Source organism: Ambystoma mexicanum, chromosome 13 (genome assembly GCF_040938575.1).
Source record: "Ambystoma mexicanum isolate Mex_15411 chromosome 13, UKY_AmexF1_1, whole genome shotgun sequence".
In the NCBI taxonomy this organism is placed as follows: Eukaryota; Metazoa; Chordata; class Amphibia; order Caudata; family Ambystomatidae; genus Ambystoma; species Ambystoma mexicanum.
Genome location: NC_090938.1, coordinates 402,625,835 through 402,651,824, shown reverse-complemented (window position 1 = coordinate 402,651,824; position 25,990 = coordinate 402,625,835). Strand labels below are relative to the sequence as shown.

Sequence of the window (25,990 nt, the reverse complement as noted above, 5' to 3'; positions counted from 1 at the left end):
GTTACCCGGAGGATTTGGTCAAAGTCCTTCAAATAATTCATGAACATACATCAGCTTGTGTTAGATTTGGCGACCAGGGACAGTGCACATGTTTTTTTGATACCTTTTTGGGTGTTCGCCAGGGCTGCGTTGTGGCACCGGTACTGTTTGCTCTCTACATAAACAGCGTTTATCAGGCATTGGTCAATTCCAACACTGCCTATATCAGGGTAGGAGGTGTTCCACTTCCAGTACTAGGCTATGCTGATGACATGGTTATAATTGCTCGTACCCCCAGAGCTTTATAATGCCTGGTGGATGTTTACACTCAATTTATAACCACCCATAAATTGACAGTGAACTCCAAAAAATCAGCCGTCATGGCCTTTAGGAGCACGGGCGTCAGACACCTCAAGATGCTCCATAGTGCCAAACCCTCAGACCACTGGGCTCTGTCTCGAGCCCGTTTTGACTACCTATGGTTAGGGGCTCGAACAAAAAGCTGGTCTCACAAGGTATAACCTACAGCCTGCTTTTGTTGTCCGTGGCCGGTGGAGGATCTTTTACATTTTGTGTCGTTTTGTCCATATTATACAGATCTAAGACGGAAAACACTCTTGCCACTTCTCAGATCTGCTGGCATGTCACAGGCTAGGCCTGATTTATGTTATCTGCTTTCAGCTGTCACGATGCCAGTGGCTTGGGGTTCGGTGGACTATTTGAGAAAGGCCTGGTATTGGAGAACTAAATTCATCTCTCACAATTTGATCGAACTTTGAAAGCGTAATGATCAATCTGGAGGTCTCTTGGTGGACACTAATTGGAATACACACATGCACTCTATCTTCTTTTATATGTAATGTTTGTAAGTTTATATCACAGATTTTTTTAAATGTAGAATTGATCTTTGTATTGTCTTATGTATTTTTATCCTGTATTTGCTGTTTATGGAAATTTTGTATCAGAATAAACTTATTATTGATTGAATCCTCACCAAACTTTGCAAAAAAAATATATGGCCGGCTCTGAATTGTTTTGCCAAGTTGGGTGAGGTTTTGTGCAGGGGGGCAAAGCTATAGGGGGGTCCCACATATTTTTTTTTCCCATAGAGTGAATGGGGAAAACATTTGCGCACAGCTACAGCCCGAACGGCAAGACATATTTTCACCAAATTTGCGGCAGGAGCGGGGGATTGGTGGAAATCCGACCAGTAATTCTTTTGCAAAATACTGAAATGCACGTCCCAAAAAATGTGTGATATCTATGTCTGCTCCGCAGACTCATTTCCCTGTTCGCTCCGCGTACCGGAGTCTCACTGGGCTGCGGTACGCCGTGCTGTCGGCAAACAGTGGACTTGGCCGGTGGTTGGCTGGAGGGAAGAGTGCTGTGAGTGAAAGTTTTTGGGAAACTCTGCCATGGTGTATCGAAGGACAGTGCGGCAGCGGAAGGGTCTGGAAAATGTACCATACGGAATACGTTGGAGGCAATAAGGGAGGGAACGGGTGGGATAGTGAGAAGTGGTTCATGTGACATATGTAGGCGAGTACTTTGTGTGGTGATTGGAGGCAGCTGTCGTAACGGCCCCATAGCTTCAGCCATGAGCTGTTTGCAGCGACTTCTTTTCGTGGTGAGTGGTCGCAGGTCAGTTGCAGGAGGGGACTGCATTTCACATGACATAGGTTGGGTGAGAGCGCAGGTGGCTGTGCGCTGTGGATCGAATGCAGTAGTTGGGCACATGGTGGTATGCATGGGTGAATGAAGGTGCATTGGGTCTGTGGTAGGAATAGGCTATTGGGTGCATGGCTGAAGGCTGAAGTCCGTAGGGTGTATGCATGCACTGAAGAGCGTAGGACTGCAACATACCCATCGCAGGAACGCATGTTTGACTCTGCATTCGGTAATGCGGGCACTGGGTGCAGTGTTGGCATACTGTCAGTATGATAAAGGGTACGGTTGAAGGGCAGTTTATATGTGCTTGGATTGTGTGCTGTGCGCACAATGCTTACAGTATAGGCAATGTTGTAAACATTTTGTGGTTAAGTTGGTAGTGACACAATACTTTGTGAGTGGAAGTGGGTACAACAATAGTATGTGACTGAAAGAGCGTAGGGGTGCCGGAAACAATGTAATGTTTACACATTATGGTAACTGTTGCATGTAATGCTGTGCATGTGTATTGCGGTGTGGAGGTTGGTTAGGAGTGCTGGTGCCAGTGGTGCATATGTGTATAGTGGTAGTTGGTGACATGCTGAAATGCATGGTTGCATTATGGTGCAGGGAATGTGTGGAAGGAGCATACCCAATGGAGAAATGCAGGTTTGACAGTGCATGAGGCACAGGGTCGTGATCTTTGGAGACTGGGTGTGGAGCACATTGCTACAATGCCTCAAGTGAGTTGCAAAGCGTGTATTGTGCATTTCATGGTTGTGGTGATAGTTGCAAAATGCTACATTTGTTGGTGTGCGGCAGGAGATGGTGCAGTGAGAAGTTGTGTAGTGTGGCCACAGGGTGCAGTGTGTACGTAATGTGAGTATGGAAGTGGGTATGATTGAAGTGCAGCTTATATGTGGTTGGTTACTATGCTGTGTGGCGATTTATTGAAGTAGGCCCAATGTTGTCAAACTGTTGTGCAGAGGTTGCCAGTGACACAATACTTTGTGAATGGCAGTGCGTAGGGGTGGTGGAGGATGTGGTATGTTTGTGGATTTTGGTAATTGCAACCTGTTTTCGTAAATGGGTGTTTTATGGTGTGGGGGAGTTGTGGTGAAGTGCCACTGCCTACGTATATTACGTTTGTACATAATGTTAGCTGCCCACATGGGCGTTATGGTAACTGTCGCAATTTGTTGCTGAATAGCGCCTTCGCGGTGTAAGGGTTGGGTAGGAGTGCTGGTGGCAGTGGGGTGTATGTGGATTGTCATACTTGCTAACACAGTGACATGCATGGTGGCATTACATTGCTGTGGGTGTGTTCAAGGCCTAGACTATTGGATGCATGGCCGAAGGCCGTAGGCCATAGGCCATGCACTCAATGTTACGCTCACCTGGTCACTGCGGAGGCGTTGGAGCACGGTTGCAGCCCTCCAGGGGGTGAGGTCACTCGCGTCCGACTTCGCCCTCTGCGCTTATGTGGTGACTGGTGGTAATAGGTAATGCTGCTTGGGACTGCTCCTGCGTGGAGAATAGGGGGCGTGAGTATGCCAGCTTGTACGCCTGATCCCCTTCCTGACCCCTTCTCCCAAACCGTGGTACCCGTGGGATGCGTTGTCCCTGGAAAGCTCACCTGTTGATTAGTTTTGGCGAGCACTCCGTCCTGCTGCTTCTGGCAGGGGCGCTTGTATGATCTGGACCAAGTTCCTTCACTGGCCCTTTGCACGTGGTAGTCCAGTCCTGCTGCGACTGAGCCACTATACTTCAGAAATTTTCCTGTTTGCCTTTGTCTTTCCTCGTCTGTTTTTGTTGTATTGTAAAGTTCATTGTCTTGTATTGCTGTCCGTTCCACTTTTGATGTTTGCTCTTTTGCTTTCTTCCCTTGCAGGTGATGTTGCCGGCCCGGCAGAAGCTGCAGAGCTTGAGGTGGCAGCCGGAGGGAATGAGGAACGAAGCTGCAGCGGTACAGTAGCTGGTAAATTGTTAACTAGGGGACATGCAGGGTTCAAATGCGGGGCGGCCCTAGGACGGATGTTCTAACCTTGTCTTTCATCTTCTTCACAGGGTCCGAGTTCGTGGATGCGGAGTGCGGTGCTGCGGCGTCGGGATCAAGATCACTGAATGTCAGGAGATGAGTCTGCAGATGAAGCGATAAAGCACCTGTTTCCTGGAGGTGAGTATGCAGGAGAACACCTGGTTTCAAAGGTAAGTAAACTGGGCCAAGCGGCGGTGAGCGTCACGTTGCACGCAAGTGCACAGTAACGCCAAGCACCGGCCTTAAGGATGGAGCAGCTTATATAGCTGAGCTTCCGAAGCCACGCCCACCAAGTTCAGCCTGCCTGCCACACCCGACGAGTCAGCACATGAAGACCAGGCCTAGGGAGCCACACCTGATGAGTCAGCACATGTTCTCTGGAATAAAGGCTTTCAGCTCCTGGAAAGTTCTTGTAAAATAAAAGCACTCCTGCACTGAAATAAAGTCTTCCTGCTCACATCTCTATATGAGCCTGGCGCCAAAGGCGCCAGGTCTGAGTCCAGCCAGGGCCCCTGTGTTTATGGGTCCCAAAGGGACATAAGTGAGTCAAGTGACCTATTGACCCATCACTAGATGGTGTGGTTTTTGTGTTCTGGGGCCTATGGCCATGACATCACTCACCCTCATGGCCCCGCTCATGGGTGGTTCCCCCCTGCCCCTGGTTTAGCGGGGTTATTGCGGTGGAACTGCCTGATTAATCATGGAGTGTGGACATGCTCACTGGGTTCCCAGGTTCGATCTTGGGGTCCATAACCTTTCCAGTCTCTAAGGTAGTATAACTTTGACCGGACCATCTTAGAGTCTAGGATCCTTTTAACTTCATATTCTGGTTCTACTTCAACTATTTCGGGATCCGGTGGAGTATCGATCCGCGTACCTGGTCTCAATCGTTTTAGGAGGGAGACATGAAACACTGGGTGGATCCGCATGTGGGCCGGTAACTCTAATTTCATGGCCACAGGGTTGATCACAGCCTTGATAGTGTAGGGTCTCAGATATCTGGGGCGGAATGCCTGTGGTCCTTTCAGGGGGATGTTTTTGGATGCTAATCAAACCTCGTCTCCGACTTGGTAGTTGGGAGCTTCCCTTCGGTGTCGATCCGCAAACTGCTTTTGTTTCTCTTTGGCTCTGGCAAGATGCTCTGCTGCTTCCTTAAATACCTGGGTGATGGTTTTGTGTAAGGTCGTTACAGCTGGCATTTCTAATGATTTGAGTGGGTCGAAAACGGATGTCCGTGAATGTGGACCGTACAGTATGTAGATTGGGCTTTGTCCCGTACTGGTGTGAATGGAGTTGTTATATAAGTATTCTGCTAACCAAAGTATGTTCTTTAAGGTATCCTCGGTTTGTTGCAGCATACACCTTATGTATTGCTCGAGGGTCTGGTTAGTGTGTTCGTTCTGGCTGTCGGTTTGGGGGTGATGGCTTGAAGATAAACGAAGTTCGATTTTGGCAATTTTACAACACCTTTTCCAACATGCAGAGACAAACGGAGTTCCTCGGTGTGATATCAATATTGATGGAAACCTGTGTAGCCGGATGATCTGTTCCAAAAACATGGTAGCCAGAGTAGAAGCAGTTGGGAGACCTTTCAGGGGAATAAAGTGGGCCATTTTGGAAAACAGGTCTACGACGGCTAAAATGATATTGTATCCATTAAAGGAGGGAAGGTCTAATAAAATCCATGGATAGCGTATGCCAAGGTGCTGGGGGTACATCTAAAGGACGTAGCAGACCTGCAGGACTTTGTTCTTGGGACTTGTGTTGTGCACAGGTGCCACAGGTTGCGATGAACTGGACAATGTCCTTTCACCAAGTTGGCCACCAGTAATTTTTCTTTATTTTAGCTTGGGTTTTGGCTATTTCGGGATGCCCTTCTACTAATGAATCGTGATAGTTTGCGATGATTTGATTCTGTAATTTCTTTTCCGGGATGTACAATCGTCCTTGATAGTATGGGAGGTTGTTCACGATCGTATACCTGTCTCCCCTACCTAGCCATTCCTGTTGCGCTGGTGGACTTATTGTGTTGCAGGTCAGATTTTAAGTTGTCTAGAGTGGTGGTTGCGGCAATCATGCCTTGAATTCGTCCTTCAGGGATGATGGCCAAGGGGTCTGATGTAGTGAATGCCTCTTCTCCCTCACTCATGCGAGACAGGGCGTCCGCTTTTCCATTGCATACTCCGGGTCTATAGGTGATGACAAAGTTGTATTCCTCAAAGAAGAGAGCCCAGCGGAGTTGGCGTGATGATTGCGCTTTAGCAGTCTTCAGATATTGTAGATTGCGATGATCCGTGACGATGGTGACTGTATGTCTAGCTCCAAGAAGATAATGGGGGTCATTACGAGGTTGGAGGTAGCCATGGTGCTATTACCGCCATGGCTACCCCCTTACCGCATACCGGGTCCAGGTTCCCTGAATGGGGAATTACCGGGCCATTCCAACCTTGGAGCACCCAGTATTTCCCCATTCAGGGAACCCATCCCCATTCCCATTTGAGCCTCTATAGCGCTCAATGGGAATGGGGACCATGCTAACAACGTGGTTAGTATGCTGGTCCTTTAGCGGCTCCCACTAAGGACACCTAGTAAAACCAGATGCTCTTAGCGGGACCCGCTAAAGGAACTCGTAATGCGGCGGTAAGGGGTTAACGGCACCGGCACCATTACCGGCGCCGTTAACCCATTACCGCCAAGGTCGTAATGACCCCCAATGTCTCCAGGCTTTGAACTCTTTCTTAATTGCTAGCAGTTCTTTATCAGTGATTGCATAATTCAATTCAGGGGCTGAAAACTTGTGAGACCACAATGCCACGGGATACAACTGACCTGTTTCGGGGTCTCGTTGTGACAGGACTGCTCCCATTGCTATGTTGGAAGCATCAGTTTCGACCACGTATGGTAGTTCTGGTCAAGGATGCCGTAGAATTGGTGCTGTGGTAAATGCTTGTTTTAGCTCCTGGAAGGCTTTCTCTGCCTCTGCGGACCAATTAAATTGTTTATTTTTCCGTAGTAAAGAGGTGATTGGGTGGATGATCTGGGAGAACCCGGGAATGAACCAGTGATTAAAGTTGGCGCACCCGAGTACACTCTTTACTCCCTTTACGAATGTCGGTGAGGGCCTGTTAAGGATAGCGTCTACCTTGCGCGTGTCCATGCGTATGCCATGTGGTGTGAGAATAAAGCCGAGGAATTCTACCTCTTGTCACATGAAAGAAGCATTTCTCCAATTTGGCATATAGCCAGTGTTGCCGCAGTTTTTCCAAAACTGCCCGGATATGGTTGACATGGTCCTCCTTGGTGGTTGAATAGATAAGAAAGCCATCAATTTAGACAAGTCAGCAGACGTCCAACAGTTTGCAGAGCACGTCATTCATGAAAAATTGGAACACCGCCAGGGCATTACATAGTCCAAAGGGCATAACCTGATATTCATAAAGGCCATATTTTGTGTGAAAGGTCGTCATCCACTCGTCTCCTTTTTTGACTCTTACTAGATGGTAGGCCCCTCGTAAGCCTAGTTTTGTATATAGCTGAGCGTTTTTGACTTGATCCAAGAGCTCGGGGATAAGCAGTAACGGGTACCTGTTTTTTACTGTGATCTGGTTAAGTGCGCTGTAGTCAATGCAAGCTCTCAGGTCTCCCTCCTTTTTAGGCACAAAAAAGAGGGGCGAGGATGCAGGGGACTTGGATGGATGAAAGAAGCCATTTGCAAGATACTGATCGAGGTAGGTTTTTAGATGCTGGTTTTTGTCATGATGCCTACCTCCAAGGAGCCAGGTCCGACCCAGCAACCCCAGAGGCAGGCATCATTTCCCCGAGGGGAGTGCCAGCGGGCCCAAGCTGGGGCCCTTTGGACTCAGTCCTGGCGCCTTAGGCGCCAGGCTCATGTTGGACCTCTGTCCTGGCGCCTTAGGCGCCAGGCTCATAAAGCTAGACATGTGTTCAAGTGTTTTAATGTGCACTTACCTGATGCAGACCATGCTGCCACATCCAGGCCCTCTTGAGGCCTGAATAGGAACTACTTTACCCGTGGGACTACTTTCCACCCGGGTGTGGTCGGGGAAGGATACATACCTGATCGGAGGAAGGATACACACTTGGAACTTCTTCCAAAGCTATTTAAACCACACACGATCAGCAACTCACGCTTCGCGTTGTTCTGCTCCTCGCAGCTGGACGCTCACCGTGTCAGCTCCTGCATCTGGACTTCAGCCACGCCTGTCAGCATCCTGGGTCACCTGCAAAGGGAGACAAGAGACCTACCAGCTAATCTGCACCACAGAGACATCACCGACGATCCTGAAAGGGAAAACATCATTTTTAAAAGCATTTCGTTACGATCGCTGCAGCGCTGCATTTCACTCACCTTTCCTGGGTTCCTCCATCTTCAGCAGCGATCATCCGGATACACAGCCACTTCCCAGAGCCTAGAGAAAAAGACAAGAATAAGAGGTGAGAGAAGGAAGGGAATAGGAAAAGCTCAGTTTCCTTCTAAGACTTACCTGTTGGGTCATTCCCATTTCATTTCGGGTCTTGCTGCTTCCAAGCAGGACCCCGGCCCCTATGGGGAAAAAAGACAAAGACATTAGATGAGCGAATGCAAAAACATTACCTGAGCGCTCATCTAGGACTTACCAGATCTTTACTGGAACTGCACGTTTCACTTCGGGTCGGCGCCCTATCTCCGGCATTCCGAACCCCGGCCCCTATGGGGAAAAGACATCAACATCAGCGCTTTGTTGCAAGAAGTCTCCAAAGGAATCTTCATTCATCACCTGAAAAAAGACAATGAACATTATTATTTAAAGCTTGAACTTTTGAACTTGCAACAGAACTTTTACAGCGCCTTACCAGTATAATCAAGCTTACCTGAACTCCCATCCAACCTCAATCCAGTGAAGTAACTGGGTTCAACGCGCCCCTGCGTCAGAAGCAGGATGGAGAGCTCGTCCTTCAGACCCTAAGGTGAGACTTCACGGGGAATCGTGGAAGGGTATCGTGGAGGGTTGGAAGAGAGTGGGAGGCTTGAGCATAACTCAGTCAGTAGGTAATACTCCCTTTTCACGCACAGGGGAATATTCCGGCGAGCCGAAGAAGCCAGAGTAGAGGGCCCTTCCTGTCCATCTTCAGAGTCCTGCGCGTCACCATTGAAGAAGCATCAGCACTCGAAGCCAGACCTGCGCCTCCGTGGGAATCAGGTGAGCGTTACAGAACGCGAAGCCTACCCACAATTTCCCACCCGGGCGCTATGGAGACTTACGAGACTGACCAGCTGGCCCAGCTTTTGGGGGAATTACGGGCAGAGGTGCACTCAGCCCGCCAGGAGACTAACGCTCTCAAAAGAGAACTGATCTTATCTAAGGAAAGAACTGATGACCTAGCCAAAAGGTTATTACAGGCCCAGGCAGGGCACACTCCTTTGCCTAATTCCGGAGACATTTCCACATCAATGGGTTTGAGTAACCCGCTACAAATTAATCTACCTGGACACATGCCTTTGGCCCCGCCTGAACGTTTTGCGGGGGATCCCAAGAAATATGCCGTCTTTATGAACCAATGTCGTTTACACTTTCTATGCAGACCCGGAGCCTTCCCTAACGACTAGACCAAGGTAGCCTTTATACTATCTTACCTCAGTGGCAGTGCTGCCGATTGGTCTATTCCATTGGTAAATCAGGATGATCCCATTCTCCAGAATTTTCAGGGCTTCCAGGCCAGCATGGAAAGATTGTTCGCTCGACACTCTCAAGGACAGGCCCTTGATAACGAACTGCTATCCTTACGACAAGGTAATCAGGATCTTCTGTCCTACATAGCCACCTTTAACAGACTGGTTGTGGAAACTGGATGGCCAGAAAGCAAAAGGATCACATTGTTTCATCGAGGCCTGCGTGGAGAGCTTAAGGATGTTCTAGCTCAGATAGTAAACCCACCCCAGGTCTGCGCAGACTACATTGACTTGGTGGTTCAACTTGATCACAGACTTCAAAATAGAAAAGCAGATTGGTTCAAGTACGGAAACCGAGCACCGATCAAAACCCACGCTACCTCCAAGAGTACCGACGTATCTGAACCTATGCAAATCGGTGGTGTTAAAGGACCTTTAACGCAGAAAGAACGAGAGAGAAGGCGGCAAATGCAACTTTGTCTGTATTGCGGGACTTCCGGTCACTTTCTTCGAAATTGTCCAGTTAAACCACTTAAGAAGGTGGTTGGAGCTACTGATAATGAATTAGAGACACCTGATTCGGGAAACGACCTAGCCCGGCAAGCGTAGGGGTCTGCTTGCCGAGCTTGAAAACTAACTCTTTGACCTCGCATTTCGTCATGCCAATGGTGCTCGTGGACCCAAAACAGCCTCAGCAGTTGCATGCTATAAAAGAATACATCGACAGTGGAGCTATTGGAAATTACATAGACCGTGAATTGGCTTCCAGGATTAAGCTTCCTCTCCGCCCGAAAGTAACCCAAGACGTCATTTCTACAGTAGATGGAACCGAAATAGCATCAGGGCCTGTAACGCATTCCACTGTTGAAGTGACACTGGTGGGTCAGGATGGACATCGGGAAGCAATCGTGTTTGATGTGATCAAGGCCCCACAATTTCAAGTAATTCTTGGAATTCCTTGGTTAGAAAAACATAATCCCAGAATTGACTGGCGAGCAAAGAAGATAAGTTTTCCTGATTGTGAACCAACTTGTTATCCAAGAAATCCAGCTATGGGTCTAGCCACAGCAACTTCCACCCCTGTACAGCTACCGTCAGAATACCAAGAATTCCAAGACGTTTTTCAGAAAGAACACGCTAACACGTTACCTCCCCATCGGTCTTATGATTGCCAGATCGATCTGGTACCCAATGCTCAACTACCTTGTAGTAGGATTTATGCTCTTACGGAACCTGAGAACCTGCATTTGCGTCAGTATTTAGATCAGTACCTAGCCAATGGTTTTATTTGCCCGTCCAAGTCTCCTGTCTCTTCAGCTCTGTTCTTCGTGCCAAAAAAAGAAGGCGACCTTAGAACGTGTATAGACTATCGCGCCCTAAATCAAATAACGATTAAGAATCGTTATCCTCTGCCCTTGATCCCTGAGCTTATCGACCAGGTGAAAGACGCTTGTGTGTACACCAAGTTAGATCTCCGAGGAGCTTATCACCTGGGCGCATAAAAGAAGGCGACGAATGGAAGACTGCATTCCGCACCAAATTTTATCTCTTCGAATATCAGGTGATGCCCTTCGGTTTGTGCAATGCACCTGCCGCCTTTCAGTACTTTATGAATGATGTTCTTCGGGAACTTATCGATGTCTGCGTCATTGTTTACATTGACAACATCCTGGTGTACTCTTCCTCAGAATCTGATCACAGAAAACATGTTAGGGCAGTTCTTGAGAAACTGCGCCAGCACAGACTATTTGCAAAACTCGAAAAATGCGTTTTTCATACCACAGAAGTTGAGTTTCTCGGATTCATCCTTACACCTCAAGGAGTCCGAATGGACTCGCGAAAGGTGGACGCCATCCTCAAATGGCCATCTCCAAGCTCGGTGAAGGGAGTTCAGAGCATGCTCGGCTTTGCCAATTTCTATCGAAGATTCATCCCGGAATTCTCCCGAACAGTCCAATCCATCACCGCTCTCCTAAAGAAAAACAAACGCTTCGAATGGACTCTTGAGGCCGAACAAGCCTTCCAGGACCTGAAAACCAAATTCACCTCTGCACCTGTATTGAAGCACCCGCACCCAGATCTCCCGTACATAGTGGAAACCGATGCTTCCAGTTCGGCCATGGGAGCTGTCCTGTCGCAAAGAGACCCAAAAACTAACCAACTACACCCAGTGGCCTTTTGGTCCAGAAAATGTTCTCCTCCTGAAATCAACTACGCAATTACCGATAAAGAGTTACTGGCCATCAAATCTGCTTTCAAGGCTTGGCGTCACTACCTTCTCGGGGCAAGACACACCATCACCGTAATTACGGACCACAGAAACTTACAGTATTTAAAGACGGCCAAAGCTCAATCTTCATGACACCTCCGATGGGCTCTATTCTTTGCAGAATTTGATTTTGTAATTACCTATCGCCCTGGCTGCAAGAATGGAAAAGCAGACGCCTTATCCCGGATTGGCATGGAAGAACCTAATTCGAGCTTAGAACCTGTGCCCATCATACCTGAGCAAAGAATCTTAGGCTTAACTTCATTGCAATTTATTGAGGATATCCAAACGCAAGTAAAACAACTTCTAGACTCTTCAACCTTACTGGAATGGAGTCAAAAGGGTTCTCATTACACCGTTAAGGATGACTTACCCTACTTCCAGGAGCGGTTGTTTCTGCCAAGTAAAGAATTGCAAGAACTTTTTATTGCCCATCATCATGAATCTTTAATGGAAGGACACCCTGGTATCGCTAAAACGGAGGAAAAAATCAAACGCTACTTCTGGTGGCCTTCTTGGAGAAAAGACATAAAGTCTTTTGTACTGTCTTGTGGAATTTGCGCCCAAAACAAGGCTCAAAAGAAAAGGCCAGCCGGCCTACTTCAACCCTTGGATATTCCACCGGCACCATGGCACACCCTGTCAATGGACTTTATAACAGATCTGCCTCCTTGTGCTGATTACAACACAATCCTTGTAATTGTGGACCTGTTCTCCAAAATGGCCCACTTTATCCCTTTAAAGGGTTTGCCTTCAGCGTCCACCTTGGCCAAGGAATTCCTGGAGAATATAGTTCGCATACATGGTTTCCCTTCCATTTTAGTCTCGGATCGTGGAAGTCAATTTATCTCACATTTTTGGAAGAAGTGTTGCCAACTAGCACAAATAGATGTGCGGTTATCCACCAGCCACCACCCCCAGACCGACGGACAAACCGAGAGAACCAATCAGACTCTCGAGCAATATCTTCGGTGCATGTTACACCAATCCGAGTTAAATTGGAAAGACATCCTTTGGATTGCAGAATATGCATACAACAATTCAGTGCATTCTGGAACCGGACAACCCCCTTTTATACTTTGTATGGTCACCATCCTCGGACCTCTGATCTAGATCCACCTCTGACCCTGGAAATGCCCGCAGTAAATCATCTGCATTCCACAATAACCCGAGCCTTCAAAGAAGCTGCAACTCATTTACAGCAAGCCAAGAAAAAGTATAAAGAAAACGCTGATTTGCACCGAAGTAAAACTCCTCCTTACCAAGTAGGAGACCAGGTATGGCTAGCAACTAAACATTTACCCCTCAAGGGCCCGCGAACCTTCAATCCCAGATTCATAGGACCTTATCCCATCAAAGCTATAATCAACCCAGTGGCCTTTAAACTGGATCTACCGTCCAACATGCGTATTCATCCAGTTTTTCATGCATCACTTTTGAAGCCAGTACAACCAGGAACCCGATTATCCAAGCCTCCAGATCCAGTTCAAATTGAAGGGGAATTAGAATTCGAAGTTAAAGACATTTTAGACTCCAAAGTGTTAAAGTCGAAACTCTTCTATCTTGTTGACTGGAAGGGATATGGACCTCAGGAGAGATCGTGGGAGCCTAGTAACCATGTCCACGCACCTCGATTAGTATAACGGTTTCACTGGAGATTTCCGAACAAGCCCAAACCCCCGGAGGGAAGAACCTTGGGAGGGGCCTTGCGGGGGGGTACTGTCATGATGCCTACCTCCAAGCAGCCAGGTCCGACCCAGCAACCCCAGAGGCAGGCATCATTTCCCCCAGGGGCTTGCCAGCGGGCCCAAGCTGGGGCCCTTTGGACTCAGTCCTGGCGCCTTAGGCGCCAGGCTCATGTTGGACCTCTGTCCTGGCGCCTTAGGCGCCAGGCTCATAAAGCTAGACATGTGTTCAAGTGTTTTAATGTGCACTTACCTGATGCAGACCATGCTGCCACATCCAGGCCCTCTTGAGGCCTGAATAGGAACTACTTTACCTGTGGGACTACTTTCCACCCGGGTGTGGTCGGGGAAGGATACATTCCTGATCGGAGGAAGGATACACACTTGGAACTTCTTCCAAAGCTATTTAAACCACACCCGATCAGCAACTCACGCTTCGCGTTGTTCTGCTCCTCGCAGCTGGACGCTCACCGTGTCAGCTCCTGCATCTGGACTTCAGCCACGCCTGTCAGCATCCTGGGTCACCTGCAAAGGGAGACAAGAGACCTACCAGCTAATCTGCACCACAGAGACATCACCGACGATCCTGAAAGGGAAGACATCATTTTTAAAAGCATTTTGTTACGATCGCTGCAGCGCTGCATTTCACTCACCTTTCCTGGGTTCCTCCATCTTCAGCAGCCATCATCCGGATACACAGCCACTTCCCAGAGCCTAGAGAAAAAGACAAGAATAAGAGGTGAGAGAAGGAAGGGAATAGGAAAAGCTCAGTTTCCTTCTAAGACTTACCTGTTGGGTCATTCCCATTTCATTTCGGGTCTTGCTGCTTCCAAGCAGGACCCCGGCCCCTATGGGGAAAAAAGACAAAGATATTAGATGAGCGAATGCAAAAACATTACCTGAGCGCTCATCTAGGATTTACCAGATCTTTACTGGAACTGCACGTTTCACTTCGGGTCGGCGCCATATCTCCGGCATCCCGAACCCCAGCCCCTATGGGGAAAAGACATCAACATCAGCGCTTTGTTGCAAGAAGTCTCCAAAGGAATCTTCATTCATCACCTGAAAAAAGACAATGAACATTATTATTTAAAGCTTGAACTTTTGAACTTGCAACAGAACTTTTACAGCGCCTTACCAGTATAATCAAGCTTACCTGAACTCCCATCCAACCTCAATCCAGTGAAGTAACTGGGTTCAACGCGCCCCTGCGTCAGAAGCAGGATGGAGAGCTCGTCCTTTCAGACCCTAAGGTGAGACTTCACGGGGAATCGTGGAAGGGTATCGTGGAGGGTTGGAAGAGAGTGGGAGGCTTGAGCATAACTCAGTCAGTAGGTAATACTCCCTTTTCACGCACAGGGGAATATTCCTGCGAGCCGAAGAAGCCAGAGTAGAGGGTCTTCCTGTCCATCTTCAGAGTCCTGCGCTTCACTATTGAAGAAGCATCAGCACTCGAAGCCAGACCTGCGCCTCCGTGGGAATCAGGTGAGCGTTACAGTTTTCCTGTTCTGTTAGGGCGTTAATCCGGCTGCAGGGAACTTGGTGCCAAAACAATTTGGCAGTCATAAGGTCTGTGCGGAGTTAGGGTCTTTGCTTGCTCTTTTTGAAAGACATCTTGGTAATCCAGGTATTCAGGTGGTAGTGAACTTGTGAGGCCCAGCATGGTTTCTTTCTTCGACAAACCTGGGTTGGTAAGAGCTTTTAATGAGAATCCCTTGCTATAACAGGTGTCAGCGCAGTCTTGGGGAAAGGTCAGAACTCGTTTACGCCAGTCAATCCTGGGATTGTGGGTCTCCAGCCAGGGCATTCACAATATCATCTGGAACTGAAGAGCACTGATGAGATCGAAGGTGATGTCCTCTTGTTGACCGTCCTGACACAGAAGCATGACCTTCTCGGTGTAATGCGTCACTGGGCCGGATGATAGCTGAGATCCATCAACTGCTGTGACGTTTTCTGAAACCTGCTTCTGTCGGAGAGGAAGGCCTATCTGAGTAGCCAGATCTTGGTCTATGTAATTTCCCACAGCCCCACTGTCAATGTATGCCTCGGTTGCTTGTGGTTTACCAGCAGCACAAGGATGACTAGATGTCAGGTCTGTATAGGTTCCTTTTCACCGCTCGACAAGTGGACCCCTACCCTTGCCGGGCGTTGGATTTTCCCGAGTCCTGTTCTTCTTCACCCTTGTGAGTTGCTCCAACTGCTTTCCTCTGTGGTTTCACAGGGCATTCTCGGAGATAGTGACCGGCCTTGCCACAATACAAACAAATCTGCCGCTGTCTCCTTTTCTCCCTTTCTGCCTTGGTGGGTGGGATCCGCCAGCCTACGATTTGCATTGGCTCGGACTGATTGTGTGATTTGGTTTGATTCTCACGGGGTTGCACGTAGACCGACCGCCCCTTGGCCTTGGCCTGATGCATCTTTCGATCCTGCAATCTGTGATCGAGCTGCACTGTCAGGTCAATGTATTCAGCACATCTTTCCGAGGGATTTACTACTTGGGCTAATACGTCCTTAAGTTCCCTTCGCAAGCTTCGGTAAAAGAGCATAGTACTTTTCTCCTCTTGCCAGTTAGTTTGTGCTATCAGACGATTGAAGGAAGTGATATATGTTAGTAAGTCTTGATTAACCTGCCGTAGTGAAAACAGTTCTTTGTCCAGAGCCTGCCCTTGAGTATGCTGTGCAAATAGTTTCTCCATTTCACGCTGGAACCTCTGAAGTCTCGAAGCAAAGGATCATCCTGGTTTTTCAGGGTATTGACCAGTCCGCTGCACTACCTCCCAAATATGAGAGTACAAATGCCACTCTCGCTTGATCGTTGGGGAATGCCCGAGGTCTGCACAAGAAATGTAGGCGACATTGATTCATAAAGATAGCGTACTTATTTGGATCGCCTGTGAAGAGTTCTGGTGGGGCCAGGGCACCCCCCCTGGAAGAACCACCTGTACTGGCATGGGCTATGGAGGCGCAGCAGGAGGGGCATACCCCGGCAGTGGGACCTGGCCTGCCTGTGCCTTGAGTATTTGCCTTGCTAATTCATCTGTCCGCTCCCGGTTCACAATTAGATCCCTCCTTAGGGCATTGGTTTCCTGTCTTGAGTTATGAACTTCAGCCCGTATTTCTCCCAGTAATCAGGCCAACTTGTCAGTTTCAGAAGTTTCCATAACGCCCAGGCAGAGATTCAAAGAGGCTTCACATTCTGTTACGCTCACCTGGTCTCTGCGGAGGCGCTGGGGCATGGTTGCAGACCTCCAGGGGTGAGGCCGCTCGGGTCCGACTTTGCCCTCTGCGCTTATGTGGTGACTGGTGGTAATAGGTGATGCTGCTCGGGACTGCTTCTGCGTGGAGAATAGGGGACATGAGTATGCCAGCTTGTGCGCCTGATCCCCTTCCAGACCCCTTCTCCCAAACCATGGTACCTGTGGGATGCGCTGTCCCTGGAAAGCTCACCTGTTGATGGCGAGCACTCCGACCTGCTACTTCTGGCAGGGGCACTTGCATGATCTGGACCGAGTTCCTTCACTGGTCCCTTGTACGTGGTAGATCAGTCCTGCTGCGACTAAGCCAGTATACTTCAGGTAAGTGTTCCTGTTTGCCTTTGTCTTTCCTCGTCTGTTTTGTTGTATTGTAAAGTTTGTTGTCTTGTATTGCTGTCCGTTCCACTTATGATGTTTGCTCTTTTGCTTTCTTCCCTTGCAGGTGATGTTGCCGCCAGCAGAAGCTGCGTAGCTCGAGGCAGCTATGTCCATTGCGGTGTGGAGGTTGGTTAGGAGTGCTGGTGCCAGTGGAGCGTATGTGTATAGTGGTAGTTGGTGACATACTTACATGCATGGTTGCATTACAGTGCAGGGAATGTGTGCAAGGAGCACATCCAGTGGAGCAATGCAGGTTTGATAGTGCATGAGGCATAGGGTGGTGATCTTTGGAGAATGGGTGTGGAGCACATCGTCGACGTGCTAGAGAACCACAAGTGAGTTGCAAAGCGTGTATTGTGTATTCCATGGTTGTGGTGATAGCTGCAACATGCTACAGTATTTGATGTGAGGCAAGAGATGGTGCAGTGAGAAGTTGTGCAGTGTGGACACAGTGTACAGTGTGTACCTAATGTGAATATGGAAGTGGGTACGGTTGAAGTGGACCTTATATGTGGTTGGTTACTCTGCTATGTGCAGATTTATTGAAAAATGCCCAATGTTGTGCAGCTGTTGTGCATAGGTTTCCGTGACACAATACTTTGTGAATGTCAGTATGAAGGGGTGGTGCAGGCTGTAGTATGTTTGTGGATTCTGCTAAGTGACACACGTTTTTGTGAATGGGTGTTTTATGGTGTGGGGCAGTTGGGTGGAAGTGCCGCTACATATGTTACGTTTGTGGAGGTGCAGGGATGGTTATAACCTGTGCTCCCACTGAGGCAAGATCTTTTCTATGACCTTTCAAGAAAAGGTTATCAGTTGCATACAATAGAATAAAAACGGAAAGTTTGCATAGTTATCCTTAGATTGCAAGAAACGTGTGAAGAAGTGGGTTTTGACTTAACATACCAGAACGTATTAGTCATAAGCCGATGTGGACCAATTCTAGGAAAATTATCTTGTTTCAGAGGAAGGCGTAGATAGGGGTCATGCAACCGTGTGTGTAACTGTCAAATCACAAGGACATGTTTTCGCAAAAATACTTATCTGCTGAGAGGGAACATAATACTGCAAGGCAAGAAACGGTCAAACGGCCAACTGCTTACGCAAATAGAGCTTCCTGTGTACGTGCAAACCGTGCGAGCCATATGAACCAATCCCCATTTTTGCATAATGTTACGTGCCCACATGGTTGATTGATTGGATGTATAGTGTTGTGGTGGATGTGGAAAGGGGTGCAATGGTGTGTGCATGGCCAAAGGTGTGCTGGGTGCGTTTTAGGATCTTTTTGAATGCTGCAGTTGTGCATTATTCAGCAGAAGTTTCTGGTGAAGGGGCTTTGCAATCAAACGTAACGTGTACTGAGAGTGTTTAACTGTAAATATGGAGTGGTGGACAGAAATAAGTGTGCAATGCAGAGGTTTTGTATGTGATTGCTGCATGTGTGTTTGAAAATTTGACAGCACCCAATGCTGCAAAAAGTGACTGTGCAATGAGAAGAAGTATTGTGTGAGCTGTACTGGGCCGTGGCCCTCATTGTATATGGGAAAGCGCACGTGAACATGCTGCGATTATGAGCAGGGTGCAAAGGCAAATGGAATTGTGGGAAATAGGCCAATAGGAGTTTAGGGCATGGTTGACAGGAAGAGGTGGTACCATTTCGTCCCAAGACTGTCTCATGAGGGTGGTCAAGATGGAGAGACGCACAGTGCTTATCGTCAGTGATACCTTTGTGCACCATCTGCACAGGTGTTGTGTGCAAAGAGGCGTTGCTGGTAATTTTGGGTTGGAAGGAGTGGACACTTTCTGGGCCTGCCAGGGTGACTGCAGTTTTGGCAGGATGGTTCGCCTGTGCAGATATGTGCCGAACGTTGACTTTGTCGTGCTGCACTATAGAAGTCTACATTTGAGTTACATGTCGTGTGGCAGATTAATCCGTCACTCGAAGAGGTTGCTGAACGCAGTGATGCGTATTTTTCCTACTGCCAAGGTCCTTTTCTCATGCATAACGCCAAGAGGAGTATGGGTCCATGACGGTGTAATTTGTCTCCAGCCAGAGGTCGGAAGGTGTGCTATATATTGAATTATGCGTGAGTTTATGCAGACTGCTGGTATATTCTCCACCCACTATGAGGCCACAAAATATGCTTATACATAGCTTATATAGCTGAGCTTCTGAAGCCACGCCCACCAGGTTCAGCCTGGCTGACACACCCTGCCACACCCGATGAGCCAGCACATGAAGACCAGGCCTAGGGAGCCACACCCAATGAGTCAGCACATGAGGATGTTCTCTGGAATAAAGGCTTTCAGCTCCTGGAAAGTTCTTGTAAAATAAAAGCTCTCCTGCACTGAAATAAAGTAAAAGCACTCCTGCACTGAAATAAAGTGTTACTGCTCACATCTCTATATGAGCCTGGTGCCAAAGGCGCCAGGACTGAGTCCAGCCAGGGCCGTGTGTTTATGGTTCCAAAGGGACATAAGTGAGTCAAGTGACCCATTGCCCCCATCGCTAGATGGTGTGGTTTTTGTGTTCAGGGGCCGGTGGCCATGACACTCAAGAGCCTAGCTCTTGAGGACACCCATGATAGTAATGCATTTTTATTGTGCATGAATTAGAGGGTGGTAACACGTAAGGAAAGTTTGTGGAGCACATTTAAGCTGTTATAGACGAGTGTTGCAAACAGAATGTGGGTATGTTGGCCGTGGCACAATTCTTTGTGAATGGAAGTGAGTACACCCATAGTATGTTATTGAAAGTGCACAGGGAGGCAGGAGAGAGTCTTTTGTTTGTACATTATGGTAACTGTTGCAATTTGGTGCTGCATAGCTCCATGGCGGTGCGCAGTGGTTGGAGATGCGGCAGTAAAAAGTCACGCAGTGTGGCCACTGGGTGTAGTGTTTGCATACTGTCAGTATGGTAGAGGGTATGGTTGAAGGGCAGCATTTATGTGCTTGGATAGATTGCTGTGTGCACAATGCTTGCAGTATGGGCACTGTTGTAAACATTTTGTGGTTAAATTGCCAGTGATACAATACTTTCTAAGTTGAAGTGGGTAAAACAATAGTATGTGAATGAAAGGGCGTAGGGGTGCCGGAGACAGTGTAATGTTTGTACAATATGGTAACTGTTGCATGTAATGCTGTGCATGTCCATTGCAGTGTGGAGGTTGGTTGGGAGTGCTGGTGCCAGTGGAGCGTATGTGTATAGTAGTAGTTGGTGACATGCTTACATGCATGGTTGCATTACAGTGTGAGAAATCTGTGCAAGGAGAACATCAAGTGGAGCAATGCAGGTTTGACAGTGCATGAGGCATAGGTTGGTGATCTTTGGAGAATGGGTGTGGAGCACATCGTCGACGTGCTACAGCACCACAAGTAAGTTGCAAAGCGTGTATTGTGTATACAATGGTTGTGGTGATAGCTGCAACATGCTAGAGTATTTGATGTGCGGCAGGAGATGGTGCAGTGTGACGTTGTGTAGTGTGGACACAGTGTACAGTGTGTACGTAATGTGAATATGGAAGTGGGTATGGTTGAAGTGCACCTTATATGTGGTTGGTTACTCTGCTATGTGTAGAATTATTGAAATATGCCCAATATTGTGCAGCTGTTGTGCATAGGTTTCCAGTGACACAATACTTTGTGAATGTCAGTGTGTAGGGGTGGTGCAGGATGTGGTATGTTTGTGGATTTTGCTAAGTGAGACCCGTTTTTTTGAATGGGTGTTTTATGGTGTGGGGCAGTTGGGTGGAAGTGCTGCTACATATGTTACATTTGTGCATAATGTTACGTGCCCACATAGTTGCTTGATTGGATGTACAGTGTTGTGGTGGTTGTGGAAAGGGGTGCAATGGTGTGTGCATGGCCAAAGGTGTGCTGGGTGCGTTTTAGGACCTTTGTGAATGCTGCAATTGTGCATTATTCAGCAGAGGTTTCTGGTAAAGAGGCTTTGCAATCAAACGGAACGTGTACTGAGAGTGTTCAACTGTAAATATGGAGTGGTGGACAGAAATAACAGTGTGCAATGCAGAGGTTTTGTATGTGATTGCTGCATGCGTGTTTGAAAATTTGACAGCACCCAATGCTGCAAAAAGTGACTGTGCAATGAGAAGAAGTATTGTGTGAGCTGTACTGGGCCGTGGTCCTCATTGTATCTGGGGAAGCGCCCGTGAACATGCTGCCATTATGAGCAGGGTGCAAAGGCAAATGGAATTGTGGGAAATAGGCCAATAGGAGTTTAGAGCGTGGTTGACAGGAAGAGGCGGTACAATTTCGTCCCAATACTGTGTCGTGAGGGTGGTCGACATGGCGAGACGCACAGTGCTTATCGTCAGTGATACCTTTGTGCACCATCTAGTAATTGCTAGTAGTTTTGGGTTGGAAGGAGTAGACGCTTTCTGAGCCTGTCAGGGTGACTGCAGTTTCGGCAGGATGGTACGCCTGTGCAGATATGTGGCGAACGTTGACTTTGTCGTGCTGCACTAGGGAAGCCTACATTTGAGTTACATGTCATGTGGCTGATTAATCCGTCACCCGAAGAGGTTGCTGAATGCAGTGATGCATGTTTTTCCTACTGCCAAGGTCCTTTTCTCATCATAGTGCCAAGAGGCGTATGGGTCCATGACGGTGTAATTTGTCGCCAGCCAGAGGTCGGAAGGTGTGCTATAAATTGAATTATGCGTGAGTTTATGCAGACTACTGGTATGTTCTCCACCCACTATGAGGTCATGAGGTCGCAAAATGTACAGTGGTTCCGTAGAAATGGCATTTATTTGAGCGCCATTAGCAATGCCGTTTTCTTTTACACTGTGCAAGAAGCATTGACCAGAATGTGGTAAAAAGGTGAGGCGTGGCAAACAGAAACGCATAAAGAGAAAATACAAAACAATTTTCTTGCACGCACGCACGTCAAAAAACAACTTCATAGATGTACGCTAGAAGACTGCATCCCCTACCGAGTTTAATATGGTTAACCCCACCCCCCCATCCCTCACTCACTATCACAAAAAGGTGGTACTTTCAGGATTACACGTGCCACATCCTGGGTGGATATGTGGATGTGTGCGGATCAAGAAATCGTGCATTCTTTCATTGAACTTTGCAGTGGACATGCTTTGGAATGGTACTACATTTGTACTGTAAATGTGTAACAGCACATTTCAAGTGTTGTACAGGAGTGACAGTGTTGGATGATGGTGGCTTCGTTACGATTGGTGGATGCGTGTGCACCTATTTACGCGCAGCCCAATGAAGTAGAACTGCAGAGAAGATAGTCCAAAGGGAAGGAGGACTGCTCCAGCTTTACAGGGGCGCAACCCTTGCGCTACTTTGGGAGGCGCACGTGGGAAAATCTGCCCTTTATACCACCTTGCCCAATTCCCATAGCATTGTTGGGATTAGCCAATCAGGTAGTGTGTGTGTGGTTAACAGGACGGGGAGGTGAAACTGTTGTACATTATATGTGTACTGAGGGTGGCTGACATGGCGAAATGCATTGTGTTCACTGTAGGTGATCCCTTTGTCATAGATCTGCACAACTATGCCCTGCAAAGACACTTTGACAGCAATTTTGGTTTGGAAGGAGTGGACGCATTGTGGAACGCTGTGTATGAGTGCAATTTCGATGATATGCATGCACTTTGCAAAGACCTTGCCAGTTTTCCAGTAGCAGATGTTATTATCATACATTACGGTGGCATGCATATGGGTTACCTGGCTTGCTTAGATTTGTTACATAGACTGAGGAGCTTGCTGGATGTCGTGAGGACGGTTTCCCCCACCGCCAAGGTGCTTTTCTCATCCATAGTAGCACTAAGAGTATGACCCCCTGCTCATGGATGTTGTTCAGAGCCAGACGCAGGAAGGTGTCTCCTGAACAGAAGCATATCTACTTTTTTGTCCGCTTGTGGAATGCTCTTCTGCAACAATTACCTCATTAGTTGTGAAAATGCAAAGTTTTTCCAAGAAAATGGCATATTGTTGTCACCCATTGGCGATGCAGTTTTGTTTGCTCGTCTACAGGATGCAGTGAATTGTTTAATGGACTAATGTGAGAACAAGAAAACACAAAAGCTAATAAAACCGAAAAAGTGTTTCTGTAGAAGCATCTAAACAAAAAAAAACAACAGGCTCTTTTAAGAGTCGCCCCTTACCACGAAGTCCACCTACGCTGGTTGCAAGTTGTTCCCTCACGCAGCACAAAAGCCACATCTGAGGATTTTGCGGGTGGTGGCCATGAAAATGGAACTGTGGGGATTGTCCAATCAGATGCTTAGGGTGTGCGGCAATAGGAAGAGGGACTCCTGCCTCTCTCCGACCTGGCCCTCGACGTACTTGGAGACCCACCGTGCCACATTCGCCGCTTCTCACCATGCTGGCCTATGGAAATGGGACTGTAGCTATTGTCCTATCACGTGGTGCTTGGTGTGCGTCACAGGAAAGCGCACCAATAGGAAGAAGGACTCCTCCTGCTTTACTGGGGCGCGGCCCTCGCGTTACTTGGAGAAAGGCACGTGTGAAATTATGTGCTTCTCAGCACGCTGGCCAATGGAAATGGGACTATGGCATTTGGCCAATCAGGTGCTCAGGGTGTATGTCACAGGAAACAGCACCAATAGGGAGAAGGAGTCCTCCTGCTTTCCCGGGGCACAGCCCTCGCGGTCATTGGGGAAAGGCACGTGACACATTTTGCGCTTCTTACCATGGTGGCCAATGGGAATGGGACTATGGCCTCTGGCCAATCAGGCGCTCTGGGGGAGCGTCATAGGAAAGGGCGGCATTCACTTTTTCAATTACATTGGGCCTCATTCCGAGGAAGGCGGTAGAGGGTTAACGGCGCTGGTAGAGCTGCCGGCGCTGTTAACCCTCTACCGCCTCATTACGAAGGTCTGCTCGCGGGTCCCGCAAAGGACGTCTGGTAAAACCAGGCGTCCTTAGCGGGACCCGCTAGCAGACCAGGATGCTAGCAATGGGCCCGTCATTAACGGGCCTGTTGTTAGCACCCTCCCCATTCCCATTGAGCCCTATGAGGGCTCAATTGGGAATGGGGATGTACCGGGTCCCGGGAAAGGGAATTACCGGGCCCTCCAAGGTCGGAATGGCCCAGTAATTCCTCATTCCCGGTACCTGGTATGGGGGTAGCCATGCCGCTAAAAGCGACATGACTACCTCCATACTCGTAATGAGGCCCATTGTGTACTGCGCCTGGCAAACATGGCAAGATGCACAGTTTACGTCGTGGGTGATGGCTTTGTGGAAGATCTGTGCATGTATGCCCTCCAAGAAGACTTGTCTGGCCATTTCGGTTTGGAGGGAGTGGACGCTTTGTGATTTAGTGTCAAATCGTTCTGTTTCGGCCGACTGCTTGTAGAATGTCGACGCGTGGCCTCTTCGGCAACTGTACATTTTGTGATTGTGCACTTTGGAGCCTTCTTTTTGGGTTACATGCCTTGTTCCTGTGTGTTTAGTGAACTGAAGATTATGATGAAAGCAGTGCAGCACATTTTTCCTACTGCCAAGGTGCTTTTCTCATGTATACCCCGAGAATAGTGTGGAAGTATTCCAATGATTCCTGTCGCTAGCCAGAGGTCGAAAGAGGTCTCATTAACAGAAGATGTGACTTCTTTAGTGCTGCTGGGATGTTTTCCTGTGAGAATGAGAACATTGTCCACGAAACATACACCTTTTCAAGGCAAATGGCATGTCTTTGTCGCACAGTGGCAATGAAACGTTGCTTCACGATCGACAAACTGCACTGAAGACCCTATTTTAAGAATGTGAGCTGACGTTGAAAACACACATTTACATATGAAAATCGCAAAATAAGTGTTGCTAGGGAAGCACCTTTAAAAAAAAAGAGAAAGAAAAGCCCCCCAAATGCTCTTTTAAGAGCCATCACAACTAAGGACGTCCGTGCTCTGGTTGAAAGTTATTCCACCACTCCTGCGCACGCACAGCACGAAAAGATTTGTGATGGTATCTTTGATGTCATGGGTGTTAATCCTTGCAGTGCACATTGTTGGTACGAGTTATGGTTGCTTAGCTTACCATAACTGGCGAGTTTCGGGGGGGGTTCCGGTTTTACCTGTAACCATAATGTCTCTAACAACGTTTTTGCATTGAATTTCATAGGTTTTTGATAGTGCAACTTAACCATAACGTCCCTTTAACAATGTTTCTGTTAGTGAATATTTCTCACACTTAACATATTGTCCAGAGTAATGTAAGCCTAATCATTCACCTCTTGGTTCTTGAAACTATTTTAAACTATTTTCAAGTATACACATGCAACCTGCAGCTTGTTATTATTTTTGTTATTGCTAAGTAAAAATAAATAATAACAATCTTCAAGTTGTGCTTCTAAGGCTTGCAATTATGAACAATGTAAAGAAAAATGTTTAATTCCCGAAGGGGGAAAAACAAACATTTTTCGTGCATGCAAACAGATTTGATAGAAATAAATTAGACAGTTTAAAAAGATGGCAATGTGCCCTTTTCTTTCTTTAGGTAACTGGTGGAGCAGTGTGAAAACCCTCCATCAGCGACTATCACCCACATATGAACGATAATTGGGGAGGCTTGGTAACATTCACAATTGACAAAGAGTTGCACTTTTAAATACACAGAGACGAAATAGCATTTGCTTGACCTTAATTGTAGATTAAGGTGAGTAGTGTTTTGACTCAGTTTCCTCCTAACAGTTGTTCTTGAGGTCGACAGGGGCTGAAAGACCCCTAAGCAAAGCAAATCCCTGGGAACATTCACTGGCCATGCATGCCTTCTGCTGTCCCTACTTTTTTCGAGTGATCCCTTCTGCTGTGAAAAGTAGACAAATCAGCACAAAATTGGGCAAACCGCACATGCTTGTTTTTTCTTAAAATCCAGTGGTGGGGGAAGGGTGGCGCCTAATTTTGTTTTGCCCAGGGTGCTGCCAGAGATAACGCTGGCGTGGGGGGCTATCAGTATATCTAGAAGGGAGTTAAAACTGTCAATAGTAAGTGACAATGTAGACCAGGAAACTGACTCTAGTAAATGTCTACCCCCGCTAATTTAACCTAGGACGGGCTT

At 47.7% G+C, this 25,990-nt stretch overlaps 1 protein-coding gene across 1 annotated transcript in view; it reads left to right on the top strand.

Moving 5' to 3' along the window:
• Positions 1–25,990, top strand: part of REC8 (REC8 meiotic recombination protein) — a 655,306-nt gene that overhangs the window by 416,074 nt on the left and 213,242 nt on the right. The gene's annotated exons all lie outside the window — the stretch shown is intronic.